The 10,188-nt window shown below is 44.4% G+C and overlaps 1 long non-coding RNA gene across 1 annotated transcript; it reads left to right on the top strand.

Moving 5' to 3' along the window:
• Positions 1-2,165: 2,165 nt before the first annotated feature.
• LOC114012118 (uncharacterized) lies at positions 2,166-8,599 on the top strand. Its single transcript, XR_003554395.2, has 5 exons — positions 2,166-2,306; positions 3,268-3,427; positions 3,877-4,414; positions 6,382-6,573; positions 8,209-8,599. It is a non-coding gene; the product is annotated as an uncharacterized LOC114012118 (long non-coding RNA).
• The last annotated feature ends 1,589 nt before the right edge of the window (positions 8,600-10,188 follow it).

Genomic DNA, 10,188 nt, shown 5'->3' with positions numbered 1-10,188 from the left:
TAGTTAGTGCTGTCGTGGCATTGAACTGAAGGCTGCTGCAATGATCTTCTTGGATATTTGGGAAGTAAGGTTAAGGCCAACTCTATATTGTGTTCCAAACCTGAGTTCCACACCAGCTGCCTGGGGAGCAGCTCTGTAGAAAAGGACCTGCTTATTTTAGTGGGCAAGTTGAACATGCCTCAGCCATGGGCCCTCACAGTGATGAAGGCCAACAGCATCCTGGGCTGCATCGGTGACAGTGTGGCCAGCAGATGAAGAGAAGGGATGGTTCCCTTCCAGCTGGCATTTGTGGGAATGCATCTGGAGTGCTGTGTTCGGTTTTGGAAACCCCGGTAAAGAAAGCCATCAACATACTGAAGCGAGTCCAGCTGAGGCAAGATATTATGGGGCTAAAGCACATGACATAGAAGGAGAAGCTGAGAGAACTGGGTTTGTTCATCCTAAATACGTGATTGCTAAGGAGAATGCAATTGCTGTATTCAACAACGTAGTGAGTAGTTAGGGAAAAAAACAAAGCCATACTGATCTTGGAGATGCCCAGCAAATGAGAAGCAACAAAAAAAAGTTGCCACAAGAGAAATTCCAACAATATTTAAGGAGACATTTTTCACTATGAGAGTGGTTAAACACTGCAACAGGGGACTGGAGAGGTTGTGTCATCTCCATCCTTGCAGACAGTCAAAACTGGACTGGACAAGACTGGGAATTCTGGTAAATATTGAAGCTGGCCCTGCTTGGGTGGGGAGCTTGGTCAAGAAATGTTCTGAGATCCATTCAAATTAGTTGTTTTTATATTTTAGTGACTAATTACTTTACAGTAGCAGAAACATAAGCCTACTTTATGACAGAATCAAGACTGATTATGGGGGGAATAGAGGCAAAAATGGGATCGGTGGTGTGATGGGTGCAGAGGTTTATGCACAACTAAAAGACCAATGAGCTGTCTAGAGTCTGTAAGAGCAACTGCTGAGATGGCTACGAATGGCTCAATAAAAAGGATCTCAGCTGTAAAATTGTGACATTACACAAAGCTACAAACAAAGGGAAATGGCCAAGCCAGGCAAAGCCCAAAGATTTCAATTGGCCTGTGGGTGCTGAATGCAACAGACTGGATTTAGAAGCAGCAGTAACTTTGAAGAACCAACCATTTATGCCAAGGATCAATGAACACTGTTCATGACAGCATTTGAGAGCTCGCTAAAGGGTCACAGGGGTAAGGGAAATGGTCAGGTCCCGTGTGGCCTTTGACTGGTGGGACTGTTGGTCACCATTTGCAACACTATAAGATAACTGAGGATTCAAGTGTAGCAAAGATGGAAGGAAAGCTGAGGCCTGAGGAACACAAAAAGAGGCCCTGAAGCCAGGTTATGAAATGCATATTGAGGAACCTGAGCAGCAGGACTAATTTCAGAGCACCTTTGAGAATTCAACCCCTTTCTTTAGGTATGTGGGTTGAGTTTGGGGACAGATTTCTAAGACTCGTCTTACTGAACCCATTTTATGACGTTACTCAATTTGATAATGTTTTTCCAGTTTGAAGACTTAAGAGGTTCCAGTTTTGAAGCGACCAACCTAGGTCTCAGCAGAGAGCCCCATAAGCTAAAGAGATGGACAGGCTTTGACACCGTTGTGGAGCTGAAAGGACCTGTGTTCAATTCCTGCTCTCTAAGGTTTCTGTGTGACTCCGGGCAGATCACTTAGAGCTGTGCTCAGGCTCAGTCAGACGAGCACAGAAATCAGCGGTGTGTCTGAGCTCGGGAGAGTGAATTAGAGCATCTGCTCGCCAGGCTCAAGTCCCCTGAGACCCGTAGATCCAACACCAACATGAGGCTCTTGTGGTCCACATGCAGGATACGGGAATTTCTCACTTTCTCTGTGTCTTGCTTTCTCCTACATAAAACAGCTGCAGAATCTTTTCATTGAATTATTCTCTGTCAAATAAAAGTTCAGTGGGAGCATGCCTATTCTGATGAAATTACACTCAAAAACACCAGACAGAGCATTTTGAAACCTCCAGTTTGGCAATAAAAGAAAAAGGAAATTGAAGTCTTGATACAACATTCCTTTTTATTGCTGTGGGAACATTTGAACGACCCTGAATAGGATTTATTTTTAAAAAATCACAACCAAACCATCTTAGGTTAATTTGCTTCTGTTGTGGAATAGCAATATTTTCACAGGCACATTTAAAAAGAAAGGAATAATCTGATCTCCAAGAAGCTATGCCTTTCTCTTATCCTCCGTTTCTTCTTTACTTATATGCAGGATTTTCAGGAGTGCCTTTGAACTGTATGAACTTAGGTCAGGTAAGTTTTTATTACATATACCATATCTGCCCAGAGAGAGCCCACACTTTATGATTGTGGCTCGCAATCTGTGAGCAAGTGATGACAGAGTGCACTGCCATAGTTTCAGTGCCCAAATGCTTGAGGGCAAAATCCACAGCCGTTGTGTCAGCAGATGTGGTGTGTACAGCACCTTGCACAGCTGCACCCTCTTCTCAGGGGAGCCTCTAGTGGCTGCTGCATTAAAAGGACTAATTTCCACCTGCAACTTACTCCCCTAACGAGAAATCATAGCAACAGCAGAGTGTTTAGATCCACTGGAGGAAATTATCTCCAAGGCTAAAGGAGCCGTTCCCTGATTTCTACCAGGTTAGGACCTGAACACGGTTTCCTTTAGCCCATGAGAAGCAAATTAAGCTGGAATTTCTTGAGAATATCCTCCTTGTTTAATTTCTTCTCTCCCTTGTTATTGTTTCATATAAAATGTTGCTGGGCTGCATTTGCCACAGCCCTCCCCAGCAGAGTAATTATATTTATTGGAAATGCTTCCTGATCACATATTCATTTACCAGTTGCTAAAGTAAAATGAACTGGGCAAAGTGCCACTGGAGAGTTGGATTCATAAGCTGGAGAAAGCAAATGAAACAATTGCTCGATGTGCAGTTGCTTTCCCTCTCCAGCAATTCATTATCTTCCTGTTCAGCTGATTTAGGAAGTTAAAAGTCAGTTGGGATGGCAGCATGTGATACTTTTTAGCATGACCATAGCTTTGGGGTTGCCAAATTTACCTTTGACTGCACTATAAAGGACACAACAAATACCCTAACACTGTATCTTAAATGTGATGTAATAAATAATAACAGTATTGAAACATTTTGGTTTTTTTTATTTCTTGGTTACTCTTGGTCACTGTTGTTAGTATTGAGTTGTGACTGACCCATTTCCATCCTTCCTGTCCTCCTTCTCCCTCCCACTACCCCAGTATTTCTGCACCCCACAATCAGCATGAAGAACAACCAGCTCTGACTCACCCCATGCAGAAAACCCCCATAGCACACGTGGACACCACTGACACCTTCAGACCCACCAACCACCTGTCCTGGTTTCATCTGGGAGAGAGTTAATGTTCTTCTCAGTAGCTGGTACAGTGCTGGGTTTGGGATTTAGTATGGGAATAATGTTGATAACACTGATATTTTTACTTATTGCAAAGTAATGTTTATACTAAGTCAAGGACTTCTTAGTTTCTCTGGCCCTACCAGCGAGAGGGCTGGGGGGGCACAAGGAGCTGGGAGGGGACACAGCCAGAAGAGCTGACCCGAAGTAGCCAAAGGGATATTCTATACCATAGAACATACTGTTCAGTATATAAACTGCGGGAAGAGGGCAGGGAGCTGGCGATCGCTGCCTGGGGGCTGGCTGGGCATCGGTCACTGAGTGGTGACAATTGTGTTGTGCATCATATGGGTTTTTTCCCTTTTGTATTTTATTCCTTTCTCTCTCTCTCTGTCCTTCTCATTACAATTGTTGTTGTTATTGTTGTTATTATATTTTATTTTACTTATTAATCTGTTCTTATCTCAACCCACAGGTTTTATCTTTTTCCTGAATCTCCTCCCCATCCCTCTGGTGAGGGAGGAGCGAGCGAGCGGCTGTGTGGTGCTTGGTTGCTAGCTGGAGTTAAACCACAGAACCACCCAAACCCCCACTGAAGTGCTGTGTAATACTGCTGAGGCCATCTGAGCTGTGGAGGCCACCAGGTTTCATTGTACAGAGACAGCTTGTGGGACCCACCTCTCTGGTCTGCAAAGGAAGCCCACCCAGCTGCTTGTCTGGGGAAAGAGATGTCACCTTCCAAATGAGCTGCCTGAATACCCAGCCAACCTTGGCTGCAGCGCAGAGCAGCAGTGGACTCCTGGATGGTTCTGTGTGTGTCTGTGGTTTAGCATATCAACCTGTGCCAGAGCGGTGGCAGGATAGCATTGAAGAATTAGCCTCACAGAAGAATATAGTCTAAAAGAAGATATCACTGAAAGGTCAGCTACAAGTCTCCAGATGCCTCCTCCATCCTTCCTTGCACAATTTAGAGATGTCACATGGACCAGTGCAGGCTCAGGAGCCCAATGGAGGTAAGGAAGCAAATGCAAAGCTTACCTGTACGTAACCATGAGTACAGGACTAGCAAAATGTACCAGGTCCTGTACAAACACACACCAGAAAGGAAGAGAGTTCGTTCAGAGCACCAAGTGCTGCCAGAGACCCTGTCAAGATGAAAAAACCAGCCAGAATGAACCAGATAGGCAAAATAGTACAGGCAGAAACCCTCTGGTGCCTGCGAGAGAATATTTTTCAAGGCATGACCCTTTTGTCTCTGAACACTCAATCTTCGTCCCTGGGGAAGACCTATACAATCTGTTGAAACATAAGCCTATCAAGTGAAATATATAAATCTACCAGATGTGGAAAATCAATAAGCATTTATTGTATGGTGTATTACACCACCCCCACCCCCCGTATCTCATTCCCTCTGGCAGTGGTAGGCAGTAAATTAATAATTAATTATATTCCTGCTCTCTCCCTTCCCATCCCATCATTTTGTATCTCAATCATGATGGCTAATAAGCCTACAGCCTTACCTGAGGTCTGCTGGTGCTAACTACTTGCTTCTTTCAGCTTGCCTAAATGTCCAATGTAATTAGATTTGGAGCATTTCCTCTTATCTTAAATTTAGCTTCCATATTTATGTTTTGGTTTGGGTCTGAAGGAGGAACTGTATGTTCAGAAATTTTTCTTCTTTCTTCCCCCAGATATGACGGTTGCTCTAATAAAAGGTATAAGCTCGCCCTCTTTGGCCCTGTTTAACACATGAAGGGAAGGAACTGGGTGGCTCTAAAGACTAAGGGAGACTTCTCTGATTTTAAATTTAAAAGGTGCTTGATAGTCTTTCTATCACTTAGCATCTTGGGTGGTCTTTGACGACGTGGATGCATTGCTTTCTGTCCAGAAACTTAGTCAATACCTGTCAGTTTGAAGATTGCTTATTAGACTCATAAAATTCAAACAAAGTGGGACAGTACACGTCCTAGACAAGCAGACACTGGAACTGGGCTGATAAAGGCTTGAATTACTTGAAGAGAGCTTAACATAATTGCTGGTTTTCTTCTATAAAGAGATTTCTACAAAGCATATAAAAGCAGCGCTTAAAAAGAAATGATTTGTGGCATAAGTGGTGTGATAAACATCTGAATGTTAATGTGGTTCTGGTAAAGAGCCAAGTGAATTTGTGTCTTGAGCATTTGTTTTCCCTAACTTAGGCACACTGAGATTCGGTCGTCTGTATATCAGTGTCTAATGCCATTTGAGGGTTTCCTCGCTGGTCCCATGCTGCCAGCCCAGGAGGGTTTGGGTCCCCTGTAGGTTATGTTCCAGCCCTGTGTTGACATGTCAGATGTGCCAGCATTGCTCAGATGTCATTAGATATCTGCGTTTAGGTGCATGAGTTGAGCCTCATACACCAGAATCTAAATTGTCTCGGTTTTAAAGTTTGAAAAACGTCACCAAGAGAAAATTTATACTGAAATCCCAGATCTTCTGTTCTGGGACAGTGGATGGGGAAAGGAGCCATCTCAGCTGGGGTAGGGGGAACCACCGCTCCTTTTCTAACAGGACAGAGGAGACATTTCAAACTCCAGGCGGTCGCTGTGCCCTCAGAGCCCCCTGCGACGCTCGTGTGGGGTGCTCTGTGCCTGGTGGCATTCTGAACATTCCAGAGGTGCAGTCATTTGGTCCACACTTGGAGGCCACAGCAGGAATAAGTTGGCTATGGTGGCCATTTCTGTAGGAAAACCAGAATCTAATCCCGTGTTGTTGGTATTTTACCTAGACCAATTTAAGTCACTGGAGGGGATGTTTAAACTGCATTCTTTGGCCACTGAGTTTGAGAATTCCCTGCTGTGTGGCAGTTGTGGTCTGCGTGTTGCATGTAAGTCCAGGACATCAGTGATGGTAGCAGCTTAAACAATGAAATACTTTCTACTTGTCCTTGCAGATGCTCACTCTGTTTTTTTTTTAAGTTACCTTTTTTTTCATATTGAAGTCTTTTTATATAGATTCCTGTGGCCGTCCACATCAGCACTTTGAAGGTACATGTTCCTCTTCCCTGCTTGGATGGCTGCACTATTACAAGATGATCTGTAGCTGGACTGCATTTAGCAGACCTCTGTGAGGGATGGAGGGAGCCATGGGTGACAGAAAGGCACGCATGCACAGACATATATGCATTGTGTAGGTATGTAAAGAGTTACATATCCATGAGAGGCTGTGTTTGTGTGCATGTGTGGACGAAGAGGTTGTTTGTTTCCATATTTCACAGGTCCATCATCTTGCAGACCTGACATGGCCAAGCATAAACTTGCTCTTTCTACCCAAGAAAATAGCACCAGTCTCATTCACATCTTGGCACTAGCTGGGCATGTGATTTTGTTGGGGGGAGTTAATTCATCTCCGTCTTTTCTGTAAAGCTGGAGCCAACCTGAAATTATTTTTATTTGAAAAACCTTTCTCTTGAAGTCTGTTTTTTCCAGCACCCTCTGTTAACCTTTCACTTGTCTATGACTATTGTAGCACAGGTAGCTGGACAAGCCTTTTCTCACTCCATCCACTCTAGTTATTCATGCTTATCTAAGAAAACCCAGCTGTGGCTCTGTTTGAAGCTAACCTCTATGTTGTGAAACTTTGATCTGCTTTTTTAGTGAGTCTACTGCCCTGTGTTTCCTTCTTCCTTGAGGACCACAGCCAAAACACGTGTGGATTTCCCAGAATAACTCTTGCTTTTATCCCCATGATCTCCTGGAACATTTCCTCTAAGCAAAGCCAAGCTCACTGTCCTCATGCCAAGCTGAGCATGCAAAGCCAACTGTGACAGGCTCCCAGCTGTGGCTGGCTCCCAACTGTGGCAGGCTCTCGTGTGTGAGGATGCTCTCTTTCCCCACAGCCTCTGCTTATAGCAGGTGTGGATGGAAGGACAGGCTACTATGCTGGGCCAGACCCAGCTGCATTATCAGGTGGAGATAACAGTGATAATATTAACCAGCTAAGTCTGCTCTGTGCTAGTAGCTATGCTTATTTTCTTGCAGGTATATGGCATGGTCTTGTAGAACTTTGGTTTCCTCCAAAGTTTCCTATAGTAACATTAAAAGGGATTTGCTACTTTGTTGTGGCCTCAAAGCTCTGGAGAGTGTCTCTGCTGCTCAAACGTCTTCACCACCACAGTTACAGTGTGAAAAATCCCACATCCTTCAGGGCCTTGTGTCGGCCTCATCTTCATATGCTGTTTCTCTGCATGACTTGGCAATGTTTGGCTTCTGCTGAGAAATTCAGAAAATCAACATTAAAGCTGAGAGGCTGCCACTGATGAGGGAATCCATTAGTCAACAAATAAAACCCCTCAAACAGGTATTTTAAAAGGAAACATCAACAACTTGCAAAGTGATACACTCTTTTTCTGGCTTGTGTATGTACATCAATCCCAGCTGATGGCTAGTGTTGAAGCTGGCAGTTTGCATTGCTCTGCAGGATGTGGAGAACACCAGGAGTTCAATCAGTGATTCACTCTCTTTTCTCAGATCATTATGAGCAAAAATGCATCTCCTTCAAAATACAGAGCTGTCTCGCATGCCAAAGTCATCAGTAAGCACCCACACACCTGGTGGGGTTAATGCTGCTCAGTTCCTCTGGAATCTGCTGAAACGGGGTGTTTCATTCAACTGGTTTCCTATTTTATATGGAGGTTTATAGTCTAGTCTGTCACCACAGTCTAAAGCCAGTCCAGGCCAGTTGTGGCTTATCCTCTGTAAATGAAGTTCTCTCTTTAGCTATTTCTTATTGCTATTGTTGGGCCTTACCTTTGGATTTATTTTTCCAGGATCAATTTACCATTTCATAAGTCGAGCAGCTGCAGCCTGGTTTGAATGGGAGGATGAGGTGACAGTGGGACCATTCCTTACATCATCAGTTATCCCAAGCAGAAATCACAAGAAGGGATAAAGCTTCAATGGCTTTGGCCTGCTGAGTCTGCATCTACTTACATTCTTGCGCAGTTTCAAGATCTGAAGCTTTAGAAAAACTACAAGTACTGCAAGACTGACGCATATTCATGAGCTGACAGCAGTGTGAAGATGCATCTTATGATATGGTAATTCTTTGCTTCTCTGGGTTTGTACTGGGAGGTGTCACAGATGGTTGAGGTTGACCTCTGGAGGTCACCTCATCCAACATCTCCTGCTCGAGCAGGGCCACCTAGAGCAGGTAGCCCAGGACCAGGTCCCCCTTAAATTGAATTTTCTTTCAAAATGCAACTTTTGCCTCTAGAACTTGGATTAATCCTTTAAAAATACTGATGAAATCCATTTATCTTTCCAAAGGGAGGTTTGCCAAGAGCACTATTGCATTATCTTTCACATGGGATATTTGCTTTCTTTTGATTTAAATTATATCTATTATCATTTTAAAAGACTGCAAATTGGCTGTAGGAAACCGAGCAGACAGTCATGTTGTAATGAAGTATCTTCCATTCTGGAGAAATTGTATTCAGTCTCAAGTATCCCTCTCATTTATTACATATTGATTTGAAGGGAGAACATTTAACGAAACTGCCAACTGGTTCCGATCTGTTTGACCTGCTTAGATCCAGAGCGACTCCTTAGAAATCGGTGAAATGACATTGATTCAGAAATGCTGCAATTAAATGAGATAATGGATGAGGACTCAGCGGAGAAAGCTAAATGAGAGTGATCTGATCAAATTGGGAAGCTAGCAAAAAAGGTGAACTCAGCAATTTCACGTTTCTTGGGTGGACCATGAGAGTGCTTGGGTGCATACTTGTTTGGGTGTGTTTGCCTGTTGCTTACGGGAGCTGGTGTGTGAGAAATGCATGTCCGAGTATGTGTGTACTGTGGGTGTGGGTGGGAACCCAGGAGCGAGGTTGCTACATAAAAAGGAAACGGTGAGGTGAGTTGATCTGTAAAACCATCGTGGTAAACAAAATGGTTCTTCTAGTTTGCAGAATCAAAGGGCCAGGGGTTGCGTTCAGGTGCTAGAGGCTGGAGAACTCATGGGCTGTGCTTTGGACACCTCCAGCGACACCTTTCCAAGACCAAAGGATGGTTTGAGGACTAATTTACTAGAGGCACTATTTCCCACCATAGTGTCTCTCTCCTTGCACCCTCTTCCATTGCTACCTGAGCAGATTTACACCCTCCAACACCCATTTGTGTCCTTACATGCCACCCCCGGGCATGCACCCCAACCCCTCGCCTTCTTGCCATGCAAACTCCTCCCTGCTGGGCTGCAGCTCAGCCCACTGCTTTACTTCATATGAATCAAACTGAAGAAACAAACAAAATAATAACCACACCTTGGGGCCATACTTTTGATTTGTTTAGTTTAGTTAAGTAGAGTGTCAGTGGGGCACTGAGCTGTTCTTAAGCCAGCACCTGCCTTATGCTTTATGTGTCTGAGTCTGGCCTCTTTCTTCATCAGAAATGATGTCAGGTAGAGTTGGGAGACTTTGGACACTTCCCTGAGATCTCTGGCCATGCCCTAGGAATGGCCAGGATGCGCAGAGTCATAGGATAGCTGGGCTGGGAAGAATCTCTGGAGGGCTCCAGTTCCCCTGGGGAAGCCAGGCTCAGTGAGAGCAGGATGTGCACTGTCAGGTTTTGAACGTCTCCAGGGATGGAAAATCTGCTGCCTTGCTGGGCAGCCTGCTCCAGGGTTTGAACACGCTCACAGTGGAAAGGTTTTTCCTTATGTTTAAATTGTGCCTGTTGCCTCTTGTCCTGTCAATGGGCACCACCGAGGAGAGTCTGGCTCCGTTTTCTTCACACATATCGCTCCCCCGCGC

Source organism: Falco peregrinus, chromosome 5, assembly GCF_023634155.1.
Source record: "Falco peregrinus isolate bFalPer1 chromosome 5, bFalPer1.pri, whole genome shotgun sequence".
NCBI classification, from domain to species: Eukaryota; Metazoa; Chordata; class Aves; order Falconiformes; family Falconidae; genus Falco; species Falco peregrinus.
This window is presented reverse-complemented; position numbering and strand designations above follow the sequence as displayed.